This window comes from Octodon degus, unplaced genomic scaffold, assembly GCF_000260255.1.
Source record: "Octodon degus isolate 3935 unplaced genomic scaffold, OctDeg1.0 scaffold00037, whole genome shotgun sequence".
NCBI lineage: Eukaryota > Metazoa > Chordata > Mammalia > Rodentia > Octodontidae > Octodon > Octodon degus.
The window spans coordinates 12,925,153-12,938,924 of record NW_004524613.1 but is presented as its reverse complement, the minus strand read 5'-3'; positions in this window follow the sequence as shown (position 1 = coordinate 12,938,924).

Sequence of the window (13,772 nt, the reverse complement as noted above, 5' to 3'; positions counted from 1 at the left end):
AGTGAGGGACCAAGGTTTTAACATATGGGCCTCTGGGGGACCCGCACTGCAGCAAGTGTCATGTATGCCTTAGCTTTGGAAGTTATACATCACCATTGCTGCTACACTGTGCCTGTCACACAAAACAGCCTGATTCAGTATGGGCGGAGTCTGCACAATGGCATGACTAGTGGGAGGTGAAAGTCAATGGCAGCCATCCTGGAGGCTGTCTGTCCCAAGATATAAACAAATAAAGTGATAATTACACATTGTAATCAATACTGTTAAGAAAATAGAGTACTGTGGCTCAAGACTATCAAGAGGATAGCAAGCTACATAATCAAGATGGTCAGGAGAGGTCTCTTTACAACTATGTAAACCAGGCTTTTAATACCTCAGTATCCTTTAAAGGAGAATAACTATCCTCCCTCCTTAACTCGTAGAATAATTGTGATGCTTAAAGGGAATCAGAAGTATAAAAGTTCAATTGTTACTTTATGGTGTGCCCTTGAGAGGCCACATCTTTTTAGGTCCGTCAGATCAATACCTTAACTAAGATGTGTGAGTGGCCTCAGTGTTGCCAGTTTCTACAGGGAAGTCCCAGAAACATGCTGGCAGAGAAAAGAGCTACTAAGATCCCCCTGAGATGCACAGCCAGAGCAAGAGAATCTTAACTGTTATTCATACTCCAGCTACAAAAAAAATGTTGGCTGAAAAATATTTGTCAAGCTCTTAGCTCTGGAAGAGGAATATCTATCTATTCCTCTTTGGCAAGTTGGCTTCACTCCTCTGGAGAAGAAAATATCTTTCACATAATTTCAACCCAGTTGGTATAGGACAGAAATTTTTGAATTCACAATTCTGAATGTGAAAGAAAAAAGCACAGTTGGACTTTTCATTTTTCTACCTGCCCTCTCTCTTGGGTAGGAAATGAGAAGTAGAATCAGCTCCTGGATCTCCCTCTGCTTCATTTTGCCAACTGCTGTACTTCTCTAAACTTTTGTCTCTCAACCAGCAAAAGGAAACTGTCTGTCCATCACCAAAAGTAAAACTATAGTGACATAAAATGTTTGAGAAAGATATTAAAATAGGCCATGTTCTTTAAGACTGAAAGAAGCAAAAATTGGTTTTGGCCCTCTTGCAGAGTACATTGCTGATCACAGAAATAATTTAGAAGTAGTCTTATTAAAAAGCATGTTCTTTGAAGGAACAATTGTACCTGTGGGATTTATCCTGGTAAAATAACTAAGGATATACATCAAGTCATTTGATTTAAATGCCAATATTTCTATAGTATAGTATTTACTTTCTTAATTTGCAAAAGTATATACAATATGATTCTAGCTTATTGGAAAAAGTAGATATAAGCTTTTGATCAATATAAGGATGGATTTATATCTTCACCTTACACCACGCAGTAGAAACTATGTTCTTTCTTCAACATTATGCAAAATTACAAAGACTGATCATATTAGTAGGCCACAACAGTCTTAATAAATTTCAAAGAATGGAAAGCACATGACCATATGATATGGTGAAAATAGAATTAAATTGGAAATCATGAAAATGCCTACTAAAATGGAAACTATAATTTGGTGAATTAAAAAGCAATCCTAAGTGACCCATGGGATACAGAGGAAATTTTAAAAAAAATTTAGGACTGAGAGGCAATGAAAATTGCATACCAATTTTCAGTGGTACCCCTGCAGGCTGGGGCTAAAGAAAAACATCAAAGAAAATATGTAGCCTTAAATTATCAAAGAAATGTAGCTTACATCTGGTAAGCATACCTTAATATCTATCTCTCTCTTTCCCATGGTTATGCAATCTCTGGTTTCTAGATACAATAAAGACACAATGTTTTCCATTCTCTCTTGGAGGTGTATAACCAGTGCTGAAGTTCTGGCCAGAGACTGCAAACAGAAGTGGTGTGTGCAGCTTTCTGACCATGGTTTACTTGTGTTTTCTTGGGTATTTTTCACCTTCCTGCTGATTAGAATGCAGAGATGGTGGAAGTAAGTTGATGGTGGGTATAATAAATTTGTCTAGTTTGGTCCCAAGTTCCTAGCATGGAGTTTCAAAAAACCCAGGTACTTCCTGAGTGCCAGGAATGACTATTATACTAACAAAGTGATTCCTGTTGAGAACCCAGATAGCTTTAACCTAGAATTAGTAACTACAGGGCTGGAACTTTCAGTCAGTAAATCTCCAGAGAAGGAAGGAAGACTGGAGAATTAAGTTCAGTCGATCACACAGCCAATTATTAATCATGCCTCAGTAAACATGGGTTCTGTCTTCAAGGTATGGAAAGAAACCCCAGCCAAACCTCTGAAAGCAGGGCTCAAAGGAGATACCTGACCGTAGTACCCACTGAAGTGCTGAGGGAGTGGCACACCCCGGCTCTGTGCCAGAGTGCCATGCCTCTCTGTGTGCATCCATTGTAGCAAATCTGTAATGTCATTGGTGCTCTCTGTGAGTTCTGTAAATTGTTCTAAAAAAAATATATTAGACCTTAGTGGGGGATGGCAACTCCTTAGACAGGTAGTCAGTTCATCAGAAGTAGGGTGATCCACAAGTTGTGGACCCAGCTTTTGGTTGGTGTCTGAAGTGGAGACACCCTTCACTTCTGGGATCGGATTCTAACTTTGGGTGCTTAGCATTAGAACTGAATTGTAGTATTCTCAGTCAAGGCAGAAATAAATTGGTGAAACACCATTCCAGTTTGTCTAAAAGGTTTTCCAAGACATGGGGCTTTTGGTGTTAAATCTGGAAAATTCCAAGCAAATCAGGACAAACAGGCCCTCTAGGTGACTTGCATTTCTTGCAGTCATAAGGACAAAGTCAACATCTTAAAAACAGTACAGCAAAAATACAGAAAGAGCCTGAGTCACTATGGACTTCTTCCCAATGCTCCTTCCAGTGGGCCTGGACTACCTACCTTCAGTATTTTACATGAAAAATAAACATTTATCTTGTTGAAGTCACTGTTTCTGGAGCCAGGCATGGTGATACACACCTGTAATCCCAACACTAGGGAGGCTGAGGTAGGAGAATTGCTACGAGTTTCAAGCCAACCCGAATTACATAGCAAGACGCTGTCTCTAAAATAAATAAATAGATAAATAAATAGAAGCATTGGTGTTCACTTTTTCAGTTGAACACCAATACTTCTAAATTAAGTAGGTTAAAGTGGACTGCTGAATATAACATGCAAACTTACATGTGCTGCTGGAATATCAGCTAGGTGATGGGCAGCATTGGGTCAACTATAGTAGGTTGGAAAGAACCTTAATACTTTAGTTAGTCAGTCAGTTAGTTAGTTAATTAGTTAGTTGGTACAGGATCTCACTATGCAGCTTGGACTCTAGTTATCCTCCTATCTCAGCCTCCCCAGCACTGGGATTACAGGCACGTGCCACCATGTACAGTTCTGGTCACTGGCTCAGTGCACGTGGGATTCTGGGGCCAGCAAAGCATGAGGTGCTGGGGATCAAACTCAGGTCCTTGAGCTTGCCAGGCAGGTACTTAGACCGCAGGCACTTAGACTACTGAGCTATCTCCCCAGCCCAGAAAGATCCTTACTATGCAGTGACAAAACATGTGACAAAAACATAATACTATATGTTCATTGAGGTTTAAAGACTATGGGGATTATGTACATACAATGCAAAGAGAATGTGGTACGTATTGCTGTTTCATGTGACTTTCAGTAAAATGCTAAAGAGATATAAATTCAAGAATCTGGAAGGCATTACGTCAAGTAAAATATGTACAACCAATTATGGACAGAAGCACAAATACAGCATGGTCTTGCTCATGAGGAATCTTAAAAAATAGAGTTTATGAAGACCGAGAGTGAAATGGTAATTACCGGGTGCTGGGACGGGGGAGAAGGGTAAAAGAGATGAGCAAACTTTCAGTTAGATAGCAGGAATGAGTATAAGAGGTCTATGGTATAACCTAATGACTACAGTTAATAAAAATGTGGACATGAGAATTGGTAATAATATATTCTAATCGATCCTTTGTTCAGTTTTTTATTAGTAAATATCTGCAATACATAGTGATGCTCTTCCTGGGGAGTTGGCCCACGGATATCACACACTTTAATTCTTTTTTCAGCCCCTTCTGTTCCCTCTCTTTCTCTCCTCTCCATCTCTTGGTTCTTTTCTCTTTCACAAAACATCCATCTCTCTTTTTTCTACCATCTATCTTACATTTTGGTCTTTATTTACATTTTAGATTTCTCATATAAGAGAAACTATGCAACATTTTTAAACTCATGTGCCTGATTTTTATAACTTAACATTATTATGGTCTCAATGTGCATCTATTTTCCTACAAACAACTTAAGTTTATCTTTCTGTATAGCAGAATATTATTCCAATCTACATAAATATCATACCTTCAATATTCATTCATTTTTTTATTCTTACTAAATAAAAAGATAAATATGTGAAATAACATGTTAATTGGCTTAATTTAGCCATATATAGCTATCTATAGTTATTTACATAAATGTGTACAATTTGTTTTTATTTCTCAATTAAAACAAATACTTAACCTACATTTTAGAAAACTAGCCAGTGTGCTAACAAAATTGGAAGGAAGTACAATATTTAAACACATTTTACCTTATTTATAATGTAAATTGACCAGGAATCTATTCTTCTAAGACTTTTCAGTTTTGAAAATAAAGGTTATTTCCATGCCCCCAAAATGCTGCTATTAATAGTAATAGCTCTAAGCAGGGTATGGAGATGCACTCCTGTAATCCCAGGACTGGGGAGACTGAGGCAGGAGGATCACCACAAGTTCAAGGCCAGCCTGAACTACATAAAGAGATTCTGTCTGCAAATCACACAAACAAACCAACAAACAAGAATAATAGCTGTAGAGTGTTAAACTCAGCAGGAGATTATACCATAGCCCCAAGACATTATCAACACCTTCTTTTATAAGATGTTCTTGTGGGAAATTGAAGCCAGCCTGGAGGAAAAGATTCAATTAATAGAACTGTCTTTCCTACCCATACCTTTGTTTCGGAAGTCACAAACTTGAGAAACAGGGTAATGCAATAGGGCACAGAGTAAATTTTAAAAGTAACACTAGACTCTTCAGTCACAAAAATCTTCTGAACAAGAGCATTAGATGCTGATGCTTGACACAGAATTGACATGATATAAACTGGTAAAATCAGGCTCCAAAAGCTTTTCTGTTCATAAGGAGAATCTACTCTTCAAGGGTCACCTTGGGTGTGACCAGGAATGACAAAAGACGAGGAAGAATATGCAAACAGGTGACACCAAAGCTCTAAAAGGGTGGTGGACTGAAGAGTTCCTCCAATGAAAAGGAGAGTCAGATGGTGCTGCCTGGTGATAGGGTTTGGCCATTACCAGCACTGGACATGGTGTTTCACTTCCCTTCTGTCCAAATGAAATTTATTCCTACTGCTTCCACTTCACCACTGTGTACTGGGAATATGAGAGGCAAGTAACTTACCTTTGACATTTCAAGTCCCTGCACCAGCAAGAGCCACATCCAGACCTTCTACAGAGTACCCACTTGATCCAAGATTTTGAACTGGATGCAGTAGCTATAGCAAATGTGAGTTATCTTCTCCAATGTAGGGATGGCTGAGAAAATGAGTATGGGTGGATGTTTGAGTGTCAATGACATGGACTGTGGTAGAGACTACTATCTGTCTCCAGTGACCCTTTTCTTCTTTTCCATAGTAGTCTTAATTGTTAGATGGGCATTTGACTTCTCGGGATAAAAATAAAAATGAGTCTCTCTTGTGTGGTTATTGGACTGCATTCTTGCCAATAGGATACAAGCAGAAATGTCTTCTAGGTCATAGCTTCAAAGGAAGAAAGCATTTTTAGAGCTCTTTTTCTCCTTCATGCTCTTTCTTGGCATAGGCAAAGAGACAAATTGTCCTGTTCCTGAAAAGTAAGAACAATATCCTATGCCTAAGGGTATTACTAAGAACTTACCCTAAGTAAGAACAAGAAGACAGAAGGATCCTAAGGCAAGCCTAAGACTTTTACAAAATACAGTCATCATACCAGACCAGGATTTACTGTCCTCTTAATTTGCATGAATGAGGAAAATAAAATTTCATGTTAGTTAAGCTATTGTTGTTTTGGGTCTCTCCTGTATACAACTAACTCCTAATATAAGAAATACTGACAAAAATTTTATCAAAAAAAGATAAGGCTGGAACTGCCTGGAATCCCAGCATTAAGGAGGTTGAGATGTAAGTATCTGCAAGTTTGAGACCAGCCTGGGGGCTGCAAAAGTGAGCACAAGGCCAGTCCAAACTGCATAGAGAGGACTTGTCTCAAGAAATTAATAATAATAATAATAATAATAATAATAAGGCATAAATAATGTTCTCATTAAAGCATAATTAAAATACAGTGTAAGTTTATTCTTTAATCAGAATAAATTGTTACAAACAATTTTATGTTGACATAAAATATAATTACGTAAGAATTTTTCCACAAAAATATAAATTACCAAAATTCATGCAAGGAAAAAAAATAGAGAAATTAAAAATGTCAATAATTATTTTTAAAACTGAATTCTTTGTCAAAAAATACACTATGCCCCCCCAAAAAAACTAGGCCCACTTTTACAAGCAAACCAAACATTATCAAACATTCAAGGAATGAGCTATTCTTTTTTTTTTTCAAAGTTTTATTGATAAACAGCAATGAGACAGTTTCAAATCAAATCGGAAGTACAGTTTCAACAAATAATACACTGTATATATTCTTCTTAGTGGTTAATTGCTGTACAAGAAGTGGACTTGTGAAGCTATTTACAAACACCATTAGAACAAATCATTCTATTCATTAAGAGAATGGAACTATATATCTATCCCAACCACTTGGAATACACAAATACAAAATGGACATTCATCGGTATACCCCATTTTTTCTAAGTTCCGTTATTGAATATTATAGGTGTGTAAACTCAGCAAAATATTCTAAAAGAGTCCAGTAGCCCATAATAGCATTGGGTCTTCTGTTTAACTGGCAATGTCAGAAATTATTGACCTGAGTCCCCCACAGCTCAACTTAACAGCATGGCTTTATTTCCTATATTTCGTCTTCATACTTTTCTACTGGATGGTTAAGAGCAAGGTAAAGCAGGACCTATGCAACAAGAGTTGTAGCTTTTTGGTCTGAGAAGGTCAGTGAAATATCCTCAGGATTTATCTTGAGATCCCGTACCTCAGATTGTAGAACCTTTGTCAGTGCATGAGTGGATGAGTCATGGCCATTGCTTGGCCAATGTGCTCTCTGTGAAAGCCTGAGAGAGTGTCTTCTCCCTATGTGACTCTCCTTAGGCACACTCTACATCATCGATCACTTTCCTCTTTGGCCTCATAATCTTCTTGATCAGAAAATTTGGGACACTACCGAGGTACATGACGTTACACTACAAGTTCTCATATGTCCTGAGTCTTAATTGACCTTAGGAGGTTAGGGCCTTAATATGCAAAGTTGTTCAGGGAAAAAGACAAAGGTAGAGGCCCATTTTCTGAGACTAGAGTACCTTTGATTCTTAAACCAGATGTGGATGATTAATTGCACAGCTTTATTGTGATAACATGCCAAAAACTTCACTGATCCTGAAAAAAAAAAGATCAAGTCCTCATTCAAGTTCCATGCAGGCAACAAGTCACCGAGGTCATGTCTTGAGTTAAGCTCTATACTGCCTATGTATTTCCACATTCAAGGCCACAGGCCTCTGTGAAACATGCCTATTCCTATGGTAGACAGCAAAAGCCAGAGAGTAAGTAGAAGAATTGTGATGCCTCCTAAAATACCTGCTTGGGATTGGCACACAATAGTCTCTACACATTTGATTCAAGTATATCTAGTAGTCAAACTTGACAAAAGGCCAGGGAAGTGTCTTCCAGCTACAGAAAGGTACTACAACTCACACAGAGAATATACGGTCCTCTTTTATGGAAGATAAAATTAAATAGTTATGAAAAATAATACAGTCTTCCACAGATGGTTTAAAAATATATACACCAATTTCATAATTAATATGAAACTCTAAATAAAATAAAACATTGAATGCAATTTTTAAAAAAATATTATAAAACATGGCCAGGTAGGATTTAGCCATGATGGTTAAAAGCCAGAAAATTTGAAAATACAGTGCACTGTGATGACATAGGAAAAGGTAGAAAAAAAGCCTTATCGCAATAGCTGCAGAAAAAGTATTCAGTAAAATTAAAGTCATTTCTTTTAGCAAATAAGACATAGGATTTTTAACCTTAAAATGTACCTTAAATAATAATAAAAGTCATAATAAACATAGATTCTCTTCAACTCATGACAGGATTGCATCTGAATGAACCTAGCTGAAAGTGTTTTGTAAGTTTAAAGTCCACTTTAAATTCCTCACTGATTTAACATCATTGCTTAGCAACACAATGCAGTACACTGGTGAGACACGGCTGACTGGGAAGCTGCAGCTCACTGCCATGACCCAGCATCAGGAGCTGTACCATAAACTCCTCTCCCAGGTAAAGGCCAAAATTTACAGTGCAATTTGTGCACTATCCATGGTCCTCTTGTCCTATTGTAAAGTCAGAAAACAAAAAATTATAAGTTGGTCCATCATACGGAGAGACAACCTGTACTTCATGATTAAACTTCAAGAAAATTTCCTTTAAAGTTAGAAATGATATTGAAATGCACCCTTACTCCTCTGAACTCCTAAAGATCCGGTATGAGGGAATAAAGAATATGCAATACAAGGATTATAGAATTATAAGAAAATTTTGTAGTTGTTTGCCTAAAGTGGGATTGTTATCCTGAACTCCCAGAAAAATCTAAAAATAAACAAATGAGACATTTCAATTGACTAAGTATTTTTGGTGGAACCAGGGATTGAATTGAGGCCCTTGCACATATCAGGAAAGCTCTTATTCTACTGAGCTATCTCCCTGGCCCTGAGATATTTCAATTGAATTGCTTGATTTAAGTTCAATATTTAAAAATTCCCAGCAGTTATTTTTATGCAGCAAATATAGCCAATTAGAAAATACATACAGACTTTTTTAAACTATTCACAAAACATAAGGCAGCTGGGAATAAATCTAAAAGTAAATGTAAATTATGGGGCTTAATGAAGAAAATAACAATTCTCCACAAATTATTTTTTTAATTTCATAAAATTCTATTAAAAATCCAAATAGAACTTTTCATATAACTTGTATTTATTACAAAATTCACATTTAAAAGCAAAAAAAAAAAAGAATGCTCAAGACTCTTTTATGTATTAAGTACAGGGTCTCACTCCACAGATCAGACTCATAGTGATCCTCCTGTTTTCAACCTCCCAAGCACTGAGATTACAGGCATTTCCCACCACGTGCCACCATGCCCAGTCTCAATTGCCATCTCAGTGTGCCCTGGGGGCACCGCTGGCACAGCACACCGGGGATCACACCCAGGCCACTGCATTCTGCCTAAGCAGGCATCAAGACATTAAAAAAAAAAAAATGGAAAAGTGATTTACCTTAAAATATGGAAGAGATACTAAACTATAGCAATTGGGACAAAATGGTCTTATTATAGGAATAAAATTGTAGCCTGCTAAAGAACCAAGGTACCTCTGTATATCAATGACTGTATGCTTTTAAAAAGTCCCAATTTACTATAAACTATTAACTGTACCCTAATGAAAAAAAGAAGAAGGAACGAGGGGCAGAAAGAAGGAAGGAAAAAATGAAAGTAGGAGGAAGATAAGGAGAGGGAAGGAAGAAGGAAGGAAGGAAGGAAGGAAGGAAGGAAGGAAGGAAGGAAGGAAATTATGTAGGCTTAATCTCTAACCCACAGAGACGAGTAGCCATTCAGTGAAGCCATTCCAGAGGAAGTTAGTAGTAAACTCAGACTTGAATAATGAGCAGAACATATTCACATATATCAGAGGAACACATTCCAAGCAGAGGGACCTATCTATGTAGAGATCAAGGACATGAAAATAGATGTAATAAGCAAGATGCTATAATATATTCTAAACAGCTAGCACATCAAGGCAAGGGTAATATCTAGAGCCATGATTGGTGGAACATTGAAAATCTTAGGAAATTGTCTTTTTTCCTTTATTTGAAGAGCACTAAAAATCTAATGGATGATTCTGAGCAGGAAAATGGTATGGTAATATTTTCATTTGGGGACGATCTCTCTGCTGACAGCAAAAAGAGGAAAGGGGAAAGGAAATGCTGAGAGACAGGAGAATGCCACAGTTCATGTGGCCAGAGAAAAGACACACTAAAAAGAGAGCCAGGGACAAGAATTGCCACATGGAGACTGTCTTGCTTCAAGGTTGTATATGGTGAGATTTTTGGACTTATGTGCAAACATGAAAAGTATATAATTCTTTACCCTATTTTTAAAATATAATCTAATTTTAAATGTTTTTTATCATATTCTGTAGGGACTTAAAGTTCAACATATCAATACTTGATGAAAAATACCTGTTCCTTATTATACCTAAGATGTTTCATATGCAGACAGAGAGTGAGGTTAAGCTTGATAGCCTAAGTTGTTTGATAATAACAATAAGCTTGTCTTCTGGATGGTTAACAACCTAAGTTTGCAGACCAAAATTAGAGAAAAAGGAGGGCTACAAGGAAAGCCAACATTTTGGCCCTAACCTTCTGAGGTCAATTAAGACTCAGGACATATGAGAACTTATACTGTAACGTCATGTAACTCGGTAGTGTCCCAAATTTTCTGATCAAGCAGATTATGGGGTCAAAGAGGAAAGTGATCAATGATGTAGAGTGTGCCTAAGGAGAGTCACATAGGGAGAAGATACTCTCTCAGGCTTTCACAGAGAGCACATTGGCCAAGCAATGGCCGTGACTCATCCACATGGCTGACACTGACAAAGGTTCTACAATCTGAGGTACAGGATCTCAGGATAAATCCTGAGGGAATTTCACTGACCTTCTCAGACCCAAAAGCTACAACTCTTGTTGCATAGGTCCTGCTTTACCTTGGTCTTAACCATCCAGAAGAAAAGTATGAAGACGAAATATAGGAAGTAAAGCCATGATGTTATGTTGAGCTGTGGGGGACTCAGGTCAACAATTTCTGACATTGCCAGATAAACAGAAGACCCAATGCTATTATGGGCTACTGGACTCTTTTAGAATATTTTGCTGAGTTTACACACCTATAATATTCAAATAACGGAACTTAACAAAAAAAGGGGATACAGATGAATGTTCATTTTGTATCTGTGTATTCAAAGTGGTTAGGATAGATATATAGTTACATTCTCTTAATGAATAGAATGATTTGTTCTAATGGTGTTTGTAAATAGGATCTCAAGTCTTCATCTTGTACAGCAATTAACCACTAAGAAGAATGTATGCAGTGTGTTAATTATTGAAACTGTCCTAGTGCTTTGATTTGAAACTGTCTCATTGCTATTTATCAATAAAATTATGGAAAAAAAAAGAATTGCCACAAGGCTTTGGGTCTTTATTTTCTATGTGTTTTTCTTGTTTAATTATTTGTTTGTTTGTTAATACAGTCTCACTCACTACACAGCTTGGACTCATAGTGCTCCTCCTGTCTCAGCTACCCTACTTCTGGGATTACAGGTGTGCACCACCATGCCTGATTCCTTTATTTTCTATGTTAATTGATTATCAAGGTAAGAGAAGAAGGGCCAGGGAGATGGCTCAGTAGAATAAGCGCTTGCCTGGCAAGTACAAGGGCCTGAGTTCCATCCCAGGTTCATTAAAAAAAAAAAAGAACTATACCAAGGTAAGAGAAGAAGATTCAGCAGATACTTAGGAACAAGAATTGACAGGATTGCCAAGACCTCATTTGGTGAATACTAAAAAAAATCAGGGTTTGTTCATTTGGAGAAAAATACACAACATGTCAGTCCTCATGTGAAGGACTGCTGGGTGAAGGAAGGAAGATGCTTAGTAAGATTTGATTCAATAGACAAGCTCAAGGAGGTGTCTCTGTTCACCCGACTCAGAAAACATAAACTCACCAGACATAGTTAGAGCTAAACAAACATTGGATGATTACCTTGCAAAGATTGCTTAGAGAAAAGCCAAACCCCAAGTAAAGGCTAGACTAGCTAACCCCCAAAGTTCATGAACAACAGGCAGTTTATTCATCTCCTTTGAGACTAAATCTTAGAACAATTTAGATCTGTGACGATGTTTACAATTTACATAACACAAGCTGGGATTTTTGCCCAAAATATGCCCATCACTCCACTCTATCTTATTTACACTATTTTCATGAACTTGTCAGGGTATATTTAAATCTCTTCTTCTGTGTTAACCAATCCCCCATGAGAGTGGGAAATCCATTGTCTGTGATGGTTAATTTTATTTGTCAATTTCACTGGACTTAAAGGATGCCCAAATAGCTGCTAAAACACTATTTCTTGGCATGGCTATGAAGGTATTTCAAGAAGACATTAACATTAAATCAGTAGTCTGAGCATAGAAAAAATCTCCCCTCACCCATGTGGATGAACATCATCCAGTCTGTTAGAGACACTGATAGAACCAGAAAGGAAGAGGAAGGACAAAGTTGCTCTCTCTGCTTGATCTGAGCTATCCACTATTTCTTCTTACTAGACATCAATACTTCTGCCTCTTGGGCCTTTGGATCCAGACTGGGATTTACATCAGTCGTCAGGCCTAAAGGCAGGGACTAAAATTATATTCCCCATTTTCCAGGACCTCTGGTTGACATATAGAAGATTGTGAGACTTCTCTGCCTCTACAATCTCATAAACCATAGTACATCCTAATCTTTCTTATGGATTTTTTGTTTGGCTTTGGCTTTTTGGTTTTTGTTTTTGTTATGTAGTACAGGGGTCAAACTCAGGACCTTGAATAGTAGCTTATGCTGCTGAGCTATATCCTGGTCCCTTTCTTATGTAAGTCCACATAAGATAGCAATATGTTATTGGTTTTGATTTTCTGGAGAACCGTGACAAGTGCAATGTCTTACCAATTTTAATTTCCAAGAACCAACCCAAGTGTTACGAAGAGGATGAACAGATATTTGGATAAGAGATCAGAAGTTAGGCTGTGAATTACAAATCAGGATTACATAAATAGCTGTTGAGAGTGAGCTTTGAGGAGCTCCCCAAGTGTGAGCATAGAAAGAATTGCATTGTCATGCTCATGAAATCTTGCTGAGTCAGGATTCACCTCCCCACTCTGTTCAAGCCTATTTCCTTGGACCCAAAGTATTCTCCAATAAATTTTCATGCTAATGTCCACCATGGAGCCTGTTTTTTATGGCATCTAAACTGCAATTAATAGTGTCAGCCACAGCCACAAAAAAACAAACAAACAAAAAAAAACAACCACTTTGACTTTCTCCATGGATAAATGATACACAGTTCCTTTGGGGAACCCTGCAGAACTATATAGAATGTGCCTCAGCATTATCCCCTCAGAGCACAAAGAAGCTGGGTCTTTCTTTTAAAAAAAAAATTAAGACAACAAAAAATAGTAAAAAAATAAAATTAGAGGGGCTAGCCAGATAGCTCAACAGACTAAAGCGCCTACTTAGATGGGCACAGGGACTGGGTTCAATCCCAGGCATGCCACGCTGGCCCCACCCCCAGGACACACTGAGACAATTGAGACTGGTTGTGGTGGCACACGCCTGTAATTCCAGCACTTGGGAGGCAGAAAACAGGAGGATCACTAGGAGTTTGATCTGTGTAGTGAGACCCTGTAGTCCCTGTACTAAAATATGTTT